We start from the raw sequence: 20,556 nt of genomic DNA, 5'->3' as shown, positions 1-20,556 counted from the left end.
CGGCAACAGGAGCAGCAGATTCCCCACATTCCCCACAACGCATCAGATCTCCGGAACGGGAGGTTACCCAAACAGGTACTTTGGGAACAGATGGGGACTTACAAGATACAGGGGAGGCTGAAATTTTAGCTTTGCCAGTTACTAACATGGCCCTGACGGACACTGTTATGAGAGACATGCTGCTGATACAGAGGCGCTCTCTCCTGCATGATATGCGCTCCATAGTGGCCCCTTTAAGATTAGAGGTGGAAGACCTGGGGGCGAGAACGGATCACTTAGAACGCAAATTTGGGGACTTTGCAGGCTCCCATAACGACCTCATCGACGCTCACTATGCGTTAGAAGCTGAAGTGGAGGCCCTGAAAAACAAAATGGCGGATATGGAGGATCGCAGCAGGCGTAACAACATAAAGCTAAGAGGGATACCTGAAAGTGTTGCCTCCAAGGACATTCCCTCATATGTAAGGGCGCTGATAAAATGCGTCTTGCCTCAAAGCAGTGACAAAGACCTAGAGATAGATCGGGCCCACAGAGTCCCGCGTCCCAGGCATTTGGATGAAAATGTTCCTAGAGACGTCCTGGCCAGAGTCCACTTTTACTCTATTAAGGAGCAACTAATGTCCTCTGCTAGGCAAAATGGGGGACTGCCAGCTCCATACCATCATGTTTCGTTATATGCAGATCTATCGGCTGCAACACTTAGGCAAAGAAGGGCCTTGATACCTATTACAGCGGCACTACAAAAAGCCAAGATTCAATACAGATGGGGATTCCCGGTGCGCCTCATGATCCATCAAGACGGGAAATTCTACGTTATAAAGTCTATAGAAGAAGGCAAGGATTTGTTGCAGAGTTGGGACATCCCAATGGACTTAATAACGGAACAACGCCGGGCTCCACCTGACAAAATCCAGAAGGACTGGGATACTGTCCGTTAAACAAGGGTTCACCAGAAGGTGGAATTGATCTCAGTGCAAATGCCGGGGTTGAGTGCCTGTCCAATTAGGTTACTACTCAGGCTTCAGACAGGACATTTATACCCCGAGTTCTTTTAGGTTTACGGAGAGCCTGTTGGCTCTTACGGGTATACCTATAAGTTATGATTTTAGTTATGTGTTATTATTATGTTTTACTACTGTTATATGATGTTACATCCATGAATAGTACCATACGTAGGCCTGTACAAGGGTCCACCTCCTCCGTGTTCTGGTGGCGGGCGCGCTGGCTGGGAGGCGTCCTGCACCTTTTATACAGTATATTATGCGATTTCTTTACCTTACGCTTTAAACTGCTTTATTATGGTAATATCTTTTGCAAGCATTAATACAAATGGTTTGAACAGTCCAATGCGCAGATCTCACCTATGGAGGGAGGCTAGGTCTCTTAATTGTGATGTTCTAGGGGCACAAGAAACCCACATACTAGCTAAGGATGCTCATAGACTACAAAATGCACAATTTCCCCACATCTTTCAAGCCCATTCCAACTCCAAAACTAGAGGGGTGATGATAGCTATAAAAAATTCTCTAGCATTCACACTAATAGAGCAAACCAGCGACTCAGCAGGGAGATATGTAATTCTAGTGTGCACTTTAAACAATGCTCCTTTCACCCTGGTATCAATTTATGCTCCCAACAAGGGTCAAACTCGGTTCTTGAAAAAAGTATTGAAAATAATTAGTAAGAAAAAGAAGGGGCAACTTTTATTATTTGGGGATTTCAATCTAACTACAGACCCAGAAATAGATACATCCTCTTCATCAAGTAGAACTAACCAGTCCCTAAGTGATACCTTGTGGAAAGCAGAATTGTTTGACATTTGGCGTATCAAACACCCATCAGAGAGGGACTATACGTTTCATTCAGGGGTACACAATGTTTATTCCCGCATTGATATGTTCTTGATAGAAAGGGAGACACTGACAAAGGTTATAGATGCAGGAATAGGGCAGATTAAGTGATCTGATCATGCTGTAATTACAATGAAGTTGTCAGAAGAAAACAACTACTCCCCAAGATATCTTTGGAGGAGCAACCCCATTTTATTATCTTGTCCACAGCATGGTCAGCGTATTGAATCTGACCTGAGAGAATTTTTTCATCTTAATAAACTAGAGGATACTAATCCGGTGGTACTATGGAATGCCCATAAGGCATTTATAAGAGGGACGTTCATCCAACAGGGGGCGGTGCGAAAGAGGAAATTAGAGGAGACCATAACACAGTTGCTCAACAAATTGAAACAACTGGAAGATAGGAACAAGAATAATCCCTCACCCTCCAATATGGAAGCCTTAAAACAGACCAGGCAGGATCTGAGGAATCACATGTTAGAAACCTTTGAAAAAGGACTCCGGAAATCTAAAGCACGCTATTACTCCCAGGGAAATAAAGCAGGTAAACTTCTAGCGGCCAGCCTTAAGGCAAAACGGACAAAAAGTAGAATACCGTATCTCTTACACCCTATTACACAAACAAAAATGTATTCCCCATCAGATATAGCAGAGGGGTTTCAGACCTATTACCATGATCTTTATAATCTGAAGGACTCAACTCCATCTCCCCCAGACCTGATCACCAAGATAAGAAGATATCTTAATACTCTTAATCTACCCACTCTAACCAGGGAGCAACTCTGCACCCTCAATACTCACATAACAACTGAGGAGGTTGAACGAGTGATAAAATCCTTGCCTCAAGACAAAGCCCCTGGCCCAGACGGGTTTGCGAGTCATTACTATAAAAAGCTCTCACATATCTTAAGCCCCTTTCTACGGGATTTTTGCCAATCCGCCCTGAAATCTGGTAATTTCCCTGAAGAAAACTTACAAGCCACTATCATTACTTTACCTAAACCGGGTAAACCAGCGGATAAACCCCAAAACTTTCGGCCCATATCTTTATTAAATCAAGATATTAAAATCTATGCTAAACTTCTGGCTCTTAGGTTAGCTGCAATACTCCCTTCCATAATACACACTGACCAAACTGGTTTTGTTTCAACCCGCCAGTCCTACTACAATACTAGGAGAATGCTGGGCATTTTCCACCAAGTCAAACAGCAGAAGAGTCCTATGCTGGTTCTGGCTTTAGACGCCGAGAAGGCGTTTGACAGAATAAGATGGTCATTCGCATTCTCGGTGCTCTCGAACATGGGATTTAGTGGTCCAATCATGTCCGCAATAGAGGCCTTATATAGCAACCCCACGGCTAGGGTATATGTCAATGGGGCCTTGTCAGAGTCGTTTAGTTTAACAAACGGCACTAGACAGGGTTGCCCACTGTCCCCTCTGATCTTTATTATAGCCATGGAACTACTAGCTCAAGCTATAAGAATGGACCCCCTCATCCCGGGGGTTATGATTGGAAGCCAGGAGCATGTAATTTCACTTTACGCAGATGACGTCTTACTAACTCTTTCATATCCAGAAACATCCTTAGCAGCGGTTATGAGGCAGATAGAAATCTATGGAAACATATCATACTACCATTTAAATTCCTCCAAGACACAGGCATTGCCGATCAATATCCCGGATACCTTAACTAGGTCCTTTAAAGAGAAATGGGACTTTGACTGGTGTACAGACAGTATTAAATATTTGGGAACTAGTATGACTCCCTCGTTGTCCAAACTGTATAGTCTCAACTATGATTCCCTACTAACAGAAGTGGGTAAAGACTTAGATAATTTCCATAAGCATGAAACATCGTGGTTAGGTAGGATTGCTGCTTTTAAAATGTTTATCCTCCCCCGTTTTTTATACTTATTCCGTACGGTCCCCATTCCGCTACCAAATAGGTTTTTTAGCAAAGTGCAACACACAATATCCAAATATATATGGGAAAACAAGAAACCAAGGGTGGCTAAAAATATTATTCAGAGACCCAGAGATAGGGGTGGCCTCGCGGTCCCAGACATGAAAGCGTATTACCTGGCCACTTTGGTATCCATGCTTAGAAGCTGGAAACGAGAATTACTGGAAATCCCTTGGGTGCAAATAGAACAAGCACAGGCAGCTCCGTTTAGTTTGCCAGACTTATTCCATTTACCTTTCTGGAGCATTCAGATCCCTAAGAATATGAACCCGATAATTGTTGCATCTGTTTCAGCTTGGCAACAATTTCATAGTATAGATAATGAGGGACACCCGCCTACAGTGATATCACTACCATTTTCTTTCATAAAAGCCTTACTTCCACACGTGGATCTCTCAGGGTGGGTTTTGAGGACTGAGGGTACAATTGAACTATTGTATGAGAATGGAACGCTGAAAACCTTCCAAGCCTTGCAGGAACAATTATTGGTTCCCAAATCTGATTTTTTTAAATACTTACAAATTAGGCATTTGCTACAATCACTTCGCCCTGCTAACCTGAAATATAATCGAATAGGCATGACATATATTTCGGGTAATTTTAAAGGGATTAAGACACTATATGAGGCATTACTTCAGCCAACCCAATTTAAAAAATCTCACCCCATGCATAAATGGGAAAGGTCTTTGAATATCGACATAGCTGAGAAAGATTGGCAGAGATCAATCAGAGTGATCCATTCTAATTTACAGTGCTCCTCTCACGTAGAATCAGCTCTGAAAACAATCTTACATTGGTATTACACCCCAGAAAAATTGCAACATATGTATGAGGGGGTGTCTGGCGAGTGTTGGAGGGGATGTGGAGGAAGAGGGACGCTTCTTCACATCCTCTGGCAATGCCCATTGATTTCAGAATATTGGGAGGCATGTGAAAAGATGTTGGGCCTACTACTCCCACAGAAGTTGGTATGGTCACCGCAACTTGTCCTACTATTGATTGGAGTGGCGGATCTCCAGGTGGAAAACAGGAAATTGGTTTGTGTTTTCAATGTCCAAGCTAAATTGATGTTATTACAGAGATGGAAATCTCGAGATATTCCACATCTGAGGGACCTAGTGTCAGCAATTAATACCACTTTTGCCTACGAAAGAATTATAGCCTTAGGGAATGGCACTTATCAAAAATTCTTGAAATTGTGGCAAGTTTGGATGTCGTCTCCATATTGCAAAAAGTGATGGGAAGGAAAGAGGAAAAACATTCCCTGAAACATACCTTGAAATTTAACTAGTAGATTTAGACTCACACGAGTGTTGGACAACCAATAAAGAATAAATTTTCAGATTCATAAAGTATGTCGAGTGTAAGGGGGAGGTGGTGGATACTTTCTTTTAGATACTCTTTTCGCATGCTCCTACAGTGGGGGCCTATGGTTCGGAAAACATTAAGTTTTCGGTTTATGGGCTGAATAGGCTTCAACATGGATGTCATATATGAAAGTTTGTTTACTTTGACAAGGGTTATGTCACTGTACTATATTTGTTATTAATAACTCAACTGACAATGCAAGTATTGTAATGCATTTTTATTGTATTGTGTATTACATTGAAATACCAATAAAAACGATTGAAACAAAAAAAAAAAAAAGGATTAGAGGGGAGTGCTCAGATGACGACTTTTGGACAACTTATAGAGGATTAATGGGAGTCAAATATTGATGGCTACATCCTCCCATTGACGTCTAAACAAAAAGTTGTCAAGTCAGTATGTGTAACCACCAAGCCTCATGCCTCACTTTATGTGTGTAACCAACAAGCTTGTGCCCTCCCTGTAACCATTTGCTCATCTCCTCCATCCAAGTAACCCCCTGTTCATGTTAAACCTTGGTGGGCCCGTGTAAGTCACTGCTCCATCCTTGTCACCAGCTTATTCGCCCCTCTGTATTCAGAACACATGCATGGTCGAATGAACCGAGCCTGCATGTGTATAGTGGAGTCAGGGGGAAATGGATGCCGCCAAACAACTGTTGAAGGTGTACGGCCAGTTTATGACAACATTTTCAACTGGCCATCAGAAAGTACATCTGCATTTTCAACTGGTCAACAGTAAGTCTTCACTCTATACTACTAAAATGTTGAACCCATATCTCTGTGCAACCTTCAGTTTCTCTAGTAGCAGCATCTGAATTTATACTCTGTACCATCAGGCAGCTCAGCTGATGGCTCCTTTTCTCTGATCTCTGACCTCCTAAACATTCATTATGGCTCAGTTCTTATCTTACTGATAAGAATGTGGCTTAAATAAGTGTTTTTATGACCTTCTAGTAATTTGGAGATAAGGGTTATTGATGACCGCACAAGGTGAAAGTGAAAGTACCATTCACATAGCTAGACAGATAACCCTTTGTGACAGAATGGCTCAATATTTTTAATAAAGACCAATTGAAAAAATGATTTTTAGCTCAAAATGAATAAATGTAATCATAAAAAATACCCCCGAAGGTGTACAGTGCATAGCCTTTAAAGGAGTTTTATCACCTCTGTTCTCATGATTGCTGGGATTGCATTAATCAGACTCTTACAGTAGGTTCATATATAACGGAAACACTGCTGATTTTTTACTTTCTATTCCTTTTGCACCAGGAGAAGAGGAGTTCCCTCTGTTTTTTTTTTCTCTCTCTCTAAGCTGCAAGGTCTAAACCAGAGATGATTGAATTTCTTGTCCGATTTCGAAAATGTTTTAAAAAAATTCAATTTGGGTACGAATTGATTCTACCCAAATCAAATATGCTCTGAAAGTTGGTAATAGTTTCTAGTTTCCTAGGATTTTTTCCTGAAAAGCCATTATGAGCCCTAGAAGAACAGAGACCCACAAGTATAACTCCACTGGAAATGATACACACACACACACCAAATCTCCTTCCAAAAGGACAAAAGTGCCCTGGTATGCTGAGTGGCCTTCGGGGGGTGCTCTTTCTCATTAGGGAGACCAACAGATATGCCTTATGCTTCTCTGCCTGGGAAATGTATATGCAAATTTTAGTATCTGACATCAGATAGGCTACGTATTCTTTTCTTTTTGGAAGGAAAGCTAATATGAATATCTCAGAATAACCCAAAAGGTATGCAAATTAGCTTTCCATCCAAAAAGAAAACAACATTTAAAGGGTTGTTTGCACACCAGCACCTGGACCTGAATAATTTTGTAATTGCATGTAATTAAAAATTTAGCATAGGACTGAGTTCAATAAAAATTTATCTGTATAGCGCCACCTGCTGTTCTTTTCTTTTCTTATTTATTTGACCTGCTCACTGAGAAGGCTGCACATGCTCAGTTTTATCCTTCAACTGCCTCCTGAGCTGTGATACGGAGAGCATGGACATGCCCCCTGAGCTGCAGTAGAAAAGAAACTCCCCTTGAGCAGTCAGCTTGATATAAATCTAGCAGAGAAATGAATGGGAAGATCTCTTGATGGATGTGAGGTACAGAGCTAGTTCTAGCTTTGTCAGAAAGAGGTTGGCATGTACTATTTGATGTTTTATTTTCATTTTTTACATTAATCATGGGATAACCCCTTTAAGTCTATCTGATGCCAGCAGAAATAAGATTCTAGAATTTGCACATGTTTCCCAGACAGGCAGAAAAGCATTCGCTGGTCTAAAATACTCTTCTTGCATACTTTTTGGTCTTCCTAATGAGAAAGAGTTCCCCCCAAGTCCACTCAGCTAATCATGGCAATTTTCTCTTGAGACTCTTAGAGCTTTTATCCTTTCGGATACATGTCTCATTCAGAACATCTACTATTGGGATACTCAATACTCTTGGATGAATTATGAATTTGTATCATCGGTTTGCTCATCTCTAGTCTGAACCACTGGTCCACTCATACACCACTGATATAATTAAAATGAACTTCATAAACAGCCTGGGAGTGACTTAGCACTTCCACCTTGTATACATGGGCAGAACACGGCACAATTATTTCTACTGGAACAGTATGTCACAACAGGGCATATAACACAATTAACTAAACATTGTACAGTACAGACATTAGATGCAAATTTTTCCTGCACCCCAGACCGCTCCCCCCCCCCCTCCCCACGCACACACACAAATTTTCTAAGTTTCAATTTCTAACCATTACAGAGTAAGGCAGTCTGCCAGCCTTGTATAGTATATTCAGAAGTAGGTAGTTCGTATTTGTCAGCAGCTCACCAGTAGATAAATGCAAGCAACTAAAAATGTATATAGAAAATGTCCATAGAATGCAACCGTCATAACGGGGGTAATACTGGTACTGGTCAACGATTTATATAAATATAAAAGTGACAACTAGCAAAGAACTGATCCTGTGTCTCGTCCTGTTATATAACAATCAAGGGGGTTAATGTGAAGGGTCATCAGTTACAGGTCACAGTAAATCTCTATTTAAAGCACAGGAAATATACAGACAAAAGCAACGGGAAAATAGGAAGTAATGATAGAACATCCCCCATCTTCCAGGAGATAAGCGGCTCCACGTCCAGCACGAAAGATGGATGCTTTTCCTACAGGGCACAAAAGTGAAAGGTAAAAGAGCAAGCAAGGAAATGTACCATAAATTCTTGTACATAGGAGAAGTATTATAGTAGTGATATTCTTGTACATAGGAGGTAGTATTATAGTAGTGATATTCTTGTACATAGGAGCAGTATTATAGTAGTTATATTCTTGTACATAGGAGCAGTATTATAGTAGTTATATTCTTGTACATAGGGAGCAGTATTATAGTAGTTATATTCTTGTACATAGGAGGCAGTATTATAGTAGTTATATTCTTGTACATAGGAGGCAGTATTATAGTAGTTATATTCTTGTACATAGGAGCAGTATTATAGTAGTTATATTCTTGTACATAGGAGCAGTATTATAGTAGTTATATTCTTGTACATAGGAGCAGTATTATAGTAGTTATATTCCTGTACATAGGAGCAGTATTATAGTAGTTATATTCCTGTACATAGGAGCAGTATTATAGTAGTTATATTGTTGTACATAGGAGCAGTATTATAGTAGTTATCTTCTTGTACATAGGAGGCAGTATTATAGTAGTTATATTCCTGTACATAGGTGCAGTATTATAGTAGTTATATTCTTGTACATAGGAGCAGTATTATAGTAGTTATATTCTTGTACATAGGAGCAGTATTATAGTAGTTATATTCTTGTACATAGGAGCAGTATTATAGTAGTTATATTCTTGTACATAGGAGGCAGTATTATAGTAGTTATATTCTTGTACATAGGAGGTAGTATTATAGTAGTTATCTTCTGTACATAGGAGGCAGTATTATAGTAGTTATCTTCTTGTACATAGGAGCAGTATTATAGTAGTTATATTCTTGTACATAGGAGCAGTATTATAGTAGTTATATTCTTGTACATAGGGAGCAGTATTATAGTAGTTATATTCTTTTACATAGGAGCAGTATTATAATAGTTATATTATTGTACATAGGAGCAGTATTATAGTAACTATATTCTTGCACATAGGAGGCAGTATTATAGTAGTTATATTCTTGTACATAGGAGCAGTATTATAGTAGTTATCTTCTTGTACATAGGTGCAGTATTATAGTAGTTATATTCTTGTACATAGGAGCAGTATTATAGTAGTTATATTCTTGTACATAGGAGCAGTATTATAGTAGTTATATTCTTGTACATAGGAGCAGTATTATAGTAGTTATATTCTTGTACATAGGAGCAGTATTATAGTAGTTATATTCTTGTACATAGGAGGCAGTATTATAGTAAGTATATTCTTGTACATAGGAGGCAGTATTATAGTAGTTATATTCTTGTACATAGGAGCAGTATTATAGTAGTGATATTCTTGTACATAGGAGGTAGTATTATAGTAGTGATATTCTTGTACATAGGAGCAGTATTATAGTAGTTATATTCTTGTACATAGGAGCAGTATTATAGTAGTTATATTCTTGTACATAGGGAGCAGTATTATAGTAGTTATATTCTTGTACATAGGAGGCAGTATTATAGTAGTTATATTCTTGTACATAGGAGCAGTATTATAGTAGTTATATTCTTGTACATAGGAGGCAGTATTATAGTAGTTATATTCTTGTACATAGGAGGTAGTATTATAGTAGTTATCTTCTGTACATAGGAGGCAGTATTATAGTAGTTATCTTCTTGTACATAGGAGCAGTATTATAGTAGTTATATTCTTGTACATAGGAGCAGTATTATAGTAGTTATATTCTTGTACATAGGGAGCAGTATTATAGTAGTTATATTCTTTTACATAGGAGCAGTATTATAATAGTTATATTATTGTACATAGGAGCAGTATTATAGTAACTATATTCTTGCACATAGGAGGCAGTATTATAGTAGTTATATTCTTGTACATAGGAGCAGTATTATAGTAGTTATCTTCTTGTACATAGGTGCAGTATTATAGTAGTTATATTCTTGTACATAGGAGCAGTATTATAGTAGTTATATTCTTGTACATAGGAGCAGTATTATAGTAGTTATATTCTTGTACATAGGAGCAGTATTATAGTAGTTATATTCTTGTACATAGGAGCAGTATTATAGTAGTTATATTCTTGTACATAGGAGGCAGTATTATAGTAAGTATATTCTTGTACATAGGAACAGTATTATAGTAGTTATATTCTTGTACATAGGAGCAGTATTATAGTAGTTATCTTCTTGTACATAGGAGGCAGTATTATAGTAAGTATATTCTTGTACATAGGAGGCAGTATTATAGTAGTTATATTCTTGTACATAGGAGGCAGTATTATAGTAGTTATATTCTTGTACATAGGAGCAGTATTATAGTAGTTATATTCTTGTACATAGGAGGTAGTATTATAGTAGTTATCTTCTTGTACATAGGAGCAGTATTATCGTAGTTATATACTTGTACATAGGAGGCAGTATTATAGTAGTTATATTCTTGTACATAGGAGGTAGTATTATAGTAGTTATATTCTTGTACATAGGAGGCAGTATTATAGTAGTAATATTCTTGTACATAGGAGGCAGTATTATAGTAGTTATATTCTTGTACATAGGAGCAGTATTATAGTAGTTATATACTTGTACATAGGAGCAGTATTATACTAGTTATATACTTGTACATAGGAGCAGTATTATAGTAGTTATATTCTTGTACATAGGGGCAGTATTATAGTAGTAATATTCTTGTACATAGGAGGCAGTATTATAGTAGTTATATTCTTGTACATAGGAGCAGTATTATAGTAGTTATATTCTTGTACATAGGAGCAGTATTATAGTAGTTATATTCCTGTACATAGGAGCAGTATTATAGTAGTTATATCCTTGTACATAGGAGCAGTATTATAGTAGTTATATTCTTGTACATAGGAGCAGTATTATAGTAGTTATCTTCTTGTACATAGGAGCAGTATTATAGTAGTTATATTCCTGTACATAGGAGCAGTATTATAGTAGTTATATTCTTGTACATAGGAGCAGTATTATAGTAGTTATATTCTTGTACATAGGAGGCAGTATTATAGTAGTTATATTCTTGTACATAGGAGGAAATATAGTATTTTTGTAGCAATATTCTTTTACATAGGAGCAGTAATACAGTAGTTATTTTTAGTTATTTTCTTTTTCATAGGAGGCAGTGTGTTGACCCTTTTCAGTTACAATCTTCTCTTTTTTTGGGAGATACCCCTTTGCATACACAGTTCTAATCTTGCTATTGGAAACAGTCAGCAAGTTCTTCAGCAGAAACACAACTAACACCAATGCAGGAAGTTTAGAGCAAGTACTAACCCCCCCCCCCCCCCCCCCCCCCCCCCCCCACTAGTATGATATATCCCACCATCCACTAGTCCACATAGTATTTTCCAGTGACCTAGCGACTTGTAGCCGAATGGGAGTTTTGTGGACACAGCAACAGGGGAGAATATGTTAGCTCAAGTCTAGGCTGTTCAGTCCGGTTCCTGTAAGCCTGTGGCCCTTCAGCTGCTGCAGTACTACTACTCCCAGCTGGAGATCACTCCAAGACCTGAACAATGTTAGGTGCGACAATTCAGCTACATCTGAACTTTGCCTTCAAGGTGAACCTCTTAATGTGTCTTCAGTGAATCTATTATTTCATGACTTCCTTTTTGAGAAACTTTTAGCAATAATCCAGTGGCCAGAAGTGAGAAGAAGGTCTGAACCTGGGCCAAGAGACACCGCTCACACCACTGTCTGTGCATCATCACATTTATATTCCAGTGTTAGGCAGTTCTTTGAAGGGAGAGCAGGCGGCGAGCTGCTGCTCAGTGTCAGGAGGGGGTCTGAGCCAGGAACACATACAGGAGAGATCAGGACAAGACCCCCGGACACTGACTGTGCCAGTCCCCCAGGCTCCAGGGAAGAGCTCTCATGACCAAGGCGGACACTCAGCATGACACAATCAGCTGGTGGGACACTGACTCCAAACTTGTCACCAAGTGAATCTTCTTCGCCAGAAGTTCCTACAAGACGGCCCTAAACCAGGAGGTAAAATTCTTACTATTACCCTTTATCGGGCCTTGTTTAATTACATTTTCTTGTCTATATATGAATTGTAGTTGACGGGCTTATATACAGATGTAGCAGTGCTGAGTTTGTCAGATGCAGAACAGACGTGTTTTTTCCTACTTCGCACCGTTTAGGCCTCATACACACAACCGTGTCCGTTCAATGGGTCCATGGTCTGCATTTTGCGGACAAGTATAGGGCTCATTCTATCTTTTTGCGGAACGGGCATACGGATGCAGAAAGGGGACAGATCATAAAAGATAGAATATGTCCGCAAGTAAAGTCAATGAGTCCGCAAAAAAAAAAAAGGGGGATGGCACACTGACCGTATCTGATATGGTCACGTGCACGAGGCCTTATAGCGATGGTTTGTTAGGTATAGTTTTACATAAGACTGCTACGTTATCGTAGCTCAGATATCTAAGTTATATCTCAGATATAACTAATGATGCAACTAGATGACAAATACTGCTCTGCTGCATCCAACTCTATAAGAATAATGTAAATGATAGGAAGTATTATAATATAGCACATACAGATATAGCAGACTGGAGATTATCATGAGGCACACTGAACAGGATATAATGTGGTAAATGTAAATTTACATAGGACTGCAGGTTTGGACTTGGCAGAAATGATGCAGCCCCAAAGAGTTTCTGCGGCACAGAGAACAGCCTGACGGAGTTCTCCGGATCTGGCACCTGCCCCTATTGACTATAATGGGATCCGGCCCTTCTCCGGAAAATATGCCGGGATTCGGCCAGACACAAACCGCTGTACACAAGGTTTTTTTTCTCTGCCGAAGAGCTGTGCTGCATATGTGAAAGTAGCCGTAAATTGCAAATTCAGCTCTGCGGCATCTATATAGGTCTAAGAAAATAATATAATATATGAAATATATCATCATTTAACAAACATGTACATCCAACTATTTTTAGCCGCTCACTTGCCATGATTGTACGTTTGTTTACTTACTTTTATTAAATCATTTACACAATTTCCATATAAAGACAGTATTAAATATAATAAAAATAAAGAATACATAAAAAAATTAACTAACGTCTAAATCCACCTCGTAATTAAATCCTACTAGACAGATGTAGCAGAGCCGACTGCTTGGTTTGTGCGCGGTGATGACACCTTCAGTACAGATAATGCAGTCCAGTGTACGGACACTACAATAACCTGTATCAGATGACAAACTCAAAGACGCTACATCAAGAAAGGAAGATGAAAGAACGCTCTGCTGGTGTAAACGAGCAGAGCTCCGACCCCAGGTTCAGTGACATGAAGTATATGACAAACATAGACTGTAATATATATATATATTTTTTTATTAATAACTATTAAAAAAGGAAATGAGTTAAAATAATAACAAACAAATAGATAAAACCGGTAAATAAATAATAAATAAATATTTTTGTTAATAGGAATAATATAGAATTAATTCAGGATATTTCTAATAGTTTTTAAAGGGGTATTCACACTTTATAATCGCCTATGGGCAGGGGCGGACAGGGAAGCCCTCCTCACGGCTTCCGGCCAGGTACATAACGATCTGATGCCATCAGCAATAATTAATGCTAGGAGAACCAGATACGCAACTGTCCGGCAGCTGCAGGTGCCCTCCTGAATTCGACTGTATTACTGTCCTCAGTATGGTCATATGCTGCACTGTGGTATCTGGTTCTGCTGGGGCAGTATATTGTGCTGCACTGTGGTATCTGGCTCTGCTGGGGCAGTATATTGTGCTGCACTGTGGTATCTGGTTCTGCTGGGGCAGTATATTGTGCTGCACTGTGGTGTTTGGTTCTGCTGGGGCAGTATATTGTGCTGCACTGTGGTATTTGGTTCTGCTAGGGCAGTATATTGTGCTGCACTGTGGTATTTGGCTCTGCTGGGGAAGTATATTGTGCTGCACTGTGGTGTATGGTTCTGCTGGGGCAGTCTATTGTGCTGCACTGCGGTGTTTGATCTGCTGGGGCAGTATATTGTGCTGCACTGTGGTGTTTGGTTCTGCTGGGGCAGTCTATTGTGCTGCACTGTGGTATCTGGTTCTGCTGGGGCAGTATATTGTGCTGCACTGTGGTGTTTGGTTCTGCTGGGGCAGTATATTGTGCTGCACTGTGGTGTATGGTTCTGCTGGGGCAGTCTATTGTGCTGCACTGTGGTGTTTGGTTCTGCTGGGGCAGTATATTGTGCTGCACTGTGGTATCTGGTTCTGCTGGGGCAGTATATTGTGCTGCACTGTGGTATCTGGTTCTGCTGGGGCAGTATATTGTGCTGCACTGTGGTGTTTGGTTCTGCTGGGGCAGTATATTGTGCTGCACTGTGGTGTTTGGTTCTGCTGGGGCAGTATATTGTGCTGCACTGTGGTGTTTGGTTCTGCTGGGGCAGTATATTGTGCTGCACTGTGGTGTTTGGTTCTGCTGGGGCAGTATATTGCGCTGCACTGTGGTATCTGGTTCTGCTGGGGCAGTATATTGTGCTGCACTGTGGTATCTGGTTCTGCTGGGGCAGTATATTGTGCTGCACTGTGGTATTTGGTTTTGCTGAGGCAGTATATTGTGCTGCACTGTGGTATCTGGTTCTGCTGGGGCAGTATATTGTGCTGCACTGTGGTGTTTGGTTCTGCTGGGGCAGTATATTGTGCTGCACTGTGGTATTTGGTTCTGCTAGGGCAGTATATTGTGCTGCACTGTGGTATTTGGCTCTGCTGGGGCAGTATATTGTGCTGCACTGTGGTATCTGGTTCTGCTGGGGCAGTATATTGTGCTGCACCGTGGTATCTGGTTCTGCTGGGGCAGTATATTGTGCTGCACTGTGGTATCTGGTTCTGCTGGGGCAGTATATTGTGCTGCACTGTGGTATATGGTTCTGCTGGGGCAGTATATTGTGCTGCACCGTGGTATCTGGTTCTGCTGGGGCAGTATATTGTGCTGCACTGTGGTATCTGGTTCTGCTGGGGTGGTATATTGTGCTGCACTGTGTTATTTGGATCTGCTGGGGCGGTATATTGTGCTGCACTGTGGTATTTGGTTCTGCTAGGGCAGTATATTGTGCTGCACTGTGGTATTTGGCTCTGCTGGGGCAGTATATTGTGCTGCACTGTGGTATCTGGTTCTGCTGGGGCAGTATATTGTGCTGCACTGTGGTATCTGGTTCTGCTGGGGCAGTATATTGTGCTGCACTGTGGTATCTGGTTCTGCTGGGGCAGTATATTGTGCTGCACTGTGGTGTTTGATCTGCTGGGGCAGTATATTGTGCTGCACTGTGGTGTTTGGTTCTGCTGGGGCAGTCTATTGTGCTGCACTGTGGTATCTGGTTCTGCTGGGGCAGTATATTGTGCTGCACTGTGGTGTTTGGTTCTGCTGGGGCAGTATATTGTGCTGCACTGTGGTGTTTGGTTCTGCTGGGGCAGTATATTGTGCTGCACTGTGGTATTTGGTTCTGCTGGGGCAGTATATTGTGCTGCACTGTGGTGTTTGGTTCTGCTGGGGCAGTATATTGTGCTGCACTGTGGTATCTGGTTCTGCTGGGGCAGTATATTGTGCTGCACTGTGGTGTTTGGTTCTGCTGGGGCAGTATATTGTGCTGCACTGTGGTGTTTGGTTCTGCTGGGGCAGTATATTGTGCTGCACTGTGGTATCTGGTTTTGCTGGGGCAGTATATTGTGCTGCACTGTGGTATCTGGTTCTGCTGGGGCAGTATATTGTGCTGCACTGTGGTATCTGGTTCTGCTGGGGCAGTATATTGTGCTGCACTGTGGTATCTGGTTCTGCTGGGGCAGTATATTGTGCTGCACTGTGGTATTTGGTTCTGCTAGGGCAGTATATTGTGCTGCACTGTGGTATTTGGCTCTGCTGGGGCAGTATATTGTGCTGCACTGTGGTATCTGGTTCTGCTGGGGCAGTATATTGTGCTGCACTGTGGTATTAGGTTCTGCTGGGGCAGTATATTGTGCTGCACTGTGGTATTAGGTTCTGCTGGGGCAGTATATTGTGCTGCACTGTGGTATCTGGTTCTGCTGGGGCAGTATATTGTGCTGCACTGTGGTATCTGGTTCTGCTGGGGCAGTATATTGTGCTGCACTGTGGTATTAGGTTCTGCTGGGGCAGTATATTGTGCTGCACTGTGGTATTTGGTTCTGCTGGGGCAGTATATTGTGCTGCACTGTGGTATCTGGTTCTGCTGGGGCAGTATATTGTGCTGCACTGTGGTATCTGGTTCTGCTGGGGCAGTATATTGTGCTGCACTGTGGTGTATGGTTCTGCTGGGGCAGTATATTGTGCTGCACTGTGGTATTTGGTTCTGCTGGGGCAGTATATTGTGCTGCACTGTGGTATCTGGTTCTGCTGGGGCAGTATATTGTGCTGCACTGTGGTATCTGGTTCTGCTGGGGCAGTATATTGTGCTGCACTGTGGTGTTTGGTTCTGCTGGGGCAGTATATTGTGCTGCACTGTGGTATCTGGTTCTGCTGGGGCAGTATATTGCGCTGCACTGTGGTATCTGGTTCTGCTGGGGCTGTATATTGTGCTGCACTGTGGTATCTGGTTCTGCTGGGGCAGTATATTGTGCTGCACTGTGGTGTTTGGTTCTGCTGGGGCAGTATATTGTGCTGCACTGTGGTATCTGGTTCTGCTGGGGCAGTATATTGTGCTGCACTGTGGTATCTAGTTCTGCTGGGGCAGTATATTGTGCTGCACTGTGGTATCTGGTTCTGCTGGGGCAGTATATTGTGCTGCACTGTGGTATCTGGTTCTGCTGGGGCAGTATATTGTGCTGCACTGTGGTATCTGGTTCTGCTGGGGCAGTATATTGTGCTGCACTGTGGTATCTGGTTCTGCTGGGGCAGTATATTGTGCTGCACTGTGGTGTATGGTTCTGCTGGGGCAGTATATTGTGCTGCACTGTGGTATTTGGTTCTGCTGGGGCAGTATATTGTGCTGCACTGTGGTATCTGGTTCTGCTGGGGCAGTATATTGTGCTGCACTGTGGTATCTGGTTCTGCTGGGGCAGTATATTGTGCTGCACTGTGGTGTTTGGTTCTGCTGGGGCAGTATATTGTGCTGCACTGTGGTATTTGGTTCTGCTGGGGCAGTATATTGTGCTGCACTGTGGTATTTGGTTCTGCTGGGGCAGTATATTGTGCTGCACCGTGGTATCTGGTTCTGCTGGGGCAGTATATTGTGCTGCACTGTGGTATCTGGTTCTGCTGGGGCAGTATATTGTGCTGCACTGTGGTATCTGGTTCTGCTGGGGCAGTATATTGTGCTGCACTGTGGTATCTGGTTCTGCTGGGGCAGTATATTGTGCTGCACTGTGGTATCTGGTTCTGCTGGGGCAGTATATTATGCTGCACTGCTGTGGTATCTGGTTCTGCTGGGGCAGTATATTGTGCTGCACTGTGGTGTTTGGTTCTACTGGGGCAGTATATTGTGCTGCACTGTGGTATCTGGTTCTGCTGGGGCAGTATATTGTGCTGCACTGTGGTGTTTGGTTCTGCTGGGGCAGTATATTGTGCTGCACTGTGGTATCTGGTTCTGCTGGGGCAGTATATTGTGCTGCACTGTGGTATCTGGTTCTGCTGGGGCAGTATATTGTGCTGCACTGTGGTATCTGGTTCTGCTGGGGCAGTATATTGTGCTGTGTTATTGATGTCCCTGCCTACTTGTGACTTGTGTTGTGCCGCCTTCTGCGAATTTAGACTCTTATTATTTTTTTTTCCAAGGCCACTTTAAGTTCCCAGTCCGCCCCTGCCTATGGGTACGATATGTCATCGCTTTATGATCTGTGGGGGAGGGGTGAAAACTCTGCGCTTCTTTTGCGCTGCGTCCCCTTTTCATTTTTCCCCGACATAGCAGCGCTCCAGGCCGCCCGGCACTACAGCTGCCCCATTCACTTACTGGGGATGTGGCCAGGGCATTGCAGGGGGAAACCAGTGAAGGGGACACAGAGCTAAGTGATGACTGCGGCCCCTTCATTCTCAGGACCCCAGAGGTCGGACCCCCACCGATCATAAGGTGGTGGCACACCCTAGCCATAGGCCATCACTATTACAATTTTTATGGGCTTCTAACTAGATCAAGATGAAATGGTTTTACTTCTGCATGAAAAACATTAGATAAAAAAATAATATATTAAAAAATTCAAGGGGTTATCCCATGAGAAGTCTGACACTACAGCGAGTAGCGCGGTCCAAAATAGGCCATCAAAATATTGTTGGCTTTTTTTACACATGACATTTTTGTCTTTGGTATCGCCCCCTGCTGTTTCTCCTTCAGGTCCACCTCCTCTGGCATCCAGTGGTGGACGCACACGCTCAGTAGCTTTGCTCCTCCCCTCTCAGTGCTGGCGTAGTGATCTCATAGTGATGCGGTCCCGACACTTTTCCTTCTTTCGTCCCCACTTCTAAATTCATAGAAATATATAGCTCTATCTCTGTCTAGACAGCGGAGAAGTAAATGGTGGGGGGGGGGGGGGGTCACACACCATATGCATCGCTGCGGCTATACAGGAGGGGGAGGAAGGGGTTAACAACAGCAAATTGCTATGCTTCTTGGGGGATGCAGGTGCTCGATGAGCTGCTGCTCGCCCATAGAAAGGGAGTAAGGCCTCCTGCACATGGCTCTATCCGTTATGCGGTCTGCAAACCGCAGAACCACAAAATACGGATACCTTCCGTGGGCAGTCTGCATTTTTCTCAGTCCCATAAGCAGAAATGGCTATCCTAGAATAGGATATGTTCTATAATTTGCAGGATGGGTATACCGATGCATCTGTGTACTGTCTCCGTTTTTTTTTTTGTGTTTTTTGAGAAACCATAGAAATGGCGATCCGCAAAAAATGCAGATTGAACACGTACGAAAAATAAGAGTTTTACATTTTGTGATGACCCCCTTTAAGTAAAAAAAATAATAATCAAAATATCCCTTTTCATTTCTAATCTCTTCCTGACCATATCACGATGAAATCATTCCATATCAGCACGTAAAAAAATATGGCGAAGACATTTTTTAAAAATAGTAATTATGATCCTGATAATCATATAGAAAAGAATAACGTAAAGAAATAAATGAAAACATTTAGTAAAATCCCTTTAAATTTCATTTTCATTTCATTTTCATTGGCTCCTGAGAAGATGAAATCATTGGATTTCTGTCTGAAATACATTAACTTTAAAAAGAGTAAAATAAAAATGAAATAAATAAAAAAGAGGCCAGATTCCGGCCCAGTATTGGGCAGCACTTCCTGTCCGTCATATATTCCTATGACAAGCCCCCACCTGGTGTTTGGCCCCCCGGGCTGCGGCACCACGGCACAGGATTGCAGTTTGTGATCAGTCAGAGGAATGTTTACAGGCAGATTCGCAGGGCGCGAGCTTGTCCAAACATTGTAGGTGCGTTATTCACTACTGTACACAGAAGTCAGGGGAATGTACACACCAGGGCGCGCAGCAATATGTCAACATATCAGCAATGTGGCACGAAAGGAAAACCTGCTGCACCCCCGCCTGAGAATGCTTTCACACTAGCGTTTTTCTTTTCCGGCACTGAGTTCCGTCCTAGGGGCTCAATACCGGAAAAGAACTGATCGGGCATATCCCCATGCATTCTGAATGGAGAGTAAGGCTACTTTCACACTTGCGGCAGTGTGATCCGGCGGGCAGTTCCGTCGCCGATTTGCCGCTGACTGAAAGCATTTGTGAGACGTTTTCTCTTTTGCCTGATCAGTCAAAATGACTGAACTGAAGACATCCTGAACGGATTAGGCCCCTTTCACACTTGCGTTGTCCGGATCCGTCGTGTACTCCATTTGCCGGAATTACACGCCGGATCCGTAACCCCGCAAGTGTACTGAAAGCATTTGAAGACTGATCCGTCTTCAAAATGCGTTCAGTGTTACTATGGCAGCCAGGACGTTATTAAAGTCCTGGTTGCCATAGTAGGAGCGGGGAGCGGGGGAGCGGTATACTTACCGTCCGTGCGGCTCCCGGGGCACTCCAGAATGACGTCAGAGCGCCCCATGCGCATGGATCACATGATCCATGCGATCACGTCATCCATGCGCGTGGGGCGCCCTGACGTCACTCTGGAGCGCCCCGGGAGCCGCACGGACAGTAAGTATACTGTTCCCCCGCTCCCCGCTACACTTTACCATGGCTGCCAGGACTT

At 42.3% G+C, this 20,556-nt stretch overlaps 1 protein-coding gene across 2 annotated transcripts in view; it reads left to right on the top strand.

Moving 5' to 3' along the window:
* Positions 1 to 20,556, top strand: part of GJA5 (gap junction protein alpha 5) — a 76,599-nt gene that overhangs the window by 16,846 nt on the left and 39,197 nt on the right. The window contains exon 1 of one of the 2 annotated variants that reach the window (XM_040423027.1): positions 11,807 to 12,360. The exons of the other annotated variant lie outside the window; for it this stretch is intronic. The gene's annotated coding sequence lies outside the window, so the exon portion shown is untranslated. Of the gene's footprint in view, positions 1 to 11,806; positions 12,361 to 20,556 lie in introns of those variants that run through there. 2 annotated transcript variants of the gene reach the window in all.

This window comes from Bufo bufo, chromosome 3 (genome assembly GCF_905171765.1).
Source record: "Bufo bufo chromosome 3, aBufBuf1.1, whole genome shotgun sequence".
Taxonomy (NCBI): domain Eukaryota; kingdom Metazoa; phylum Chordata; class Amphibia; order Anura; family Bufonidae; genus Bufo; species Bufo bufo.
This window is presented reverse-complemented; position numbering and strand designations above follow the sequence as displayed.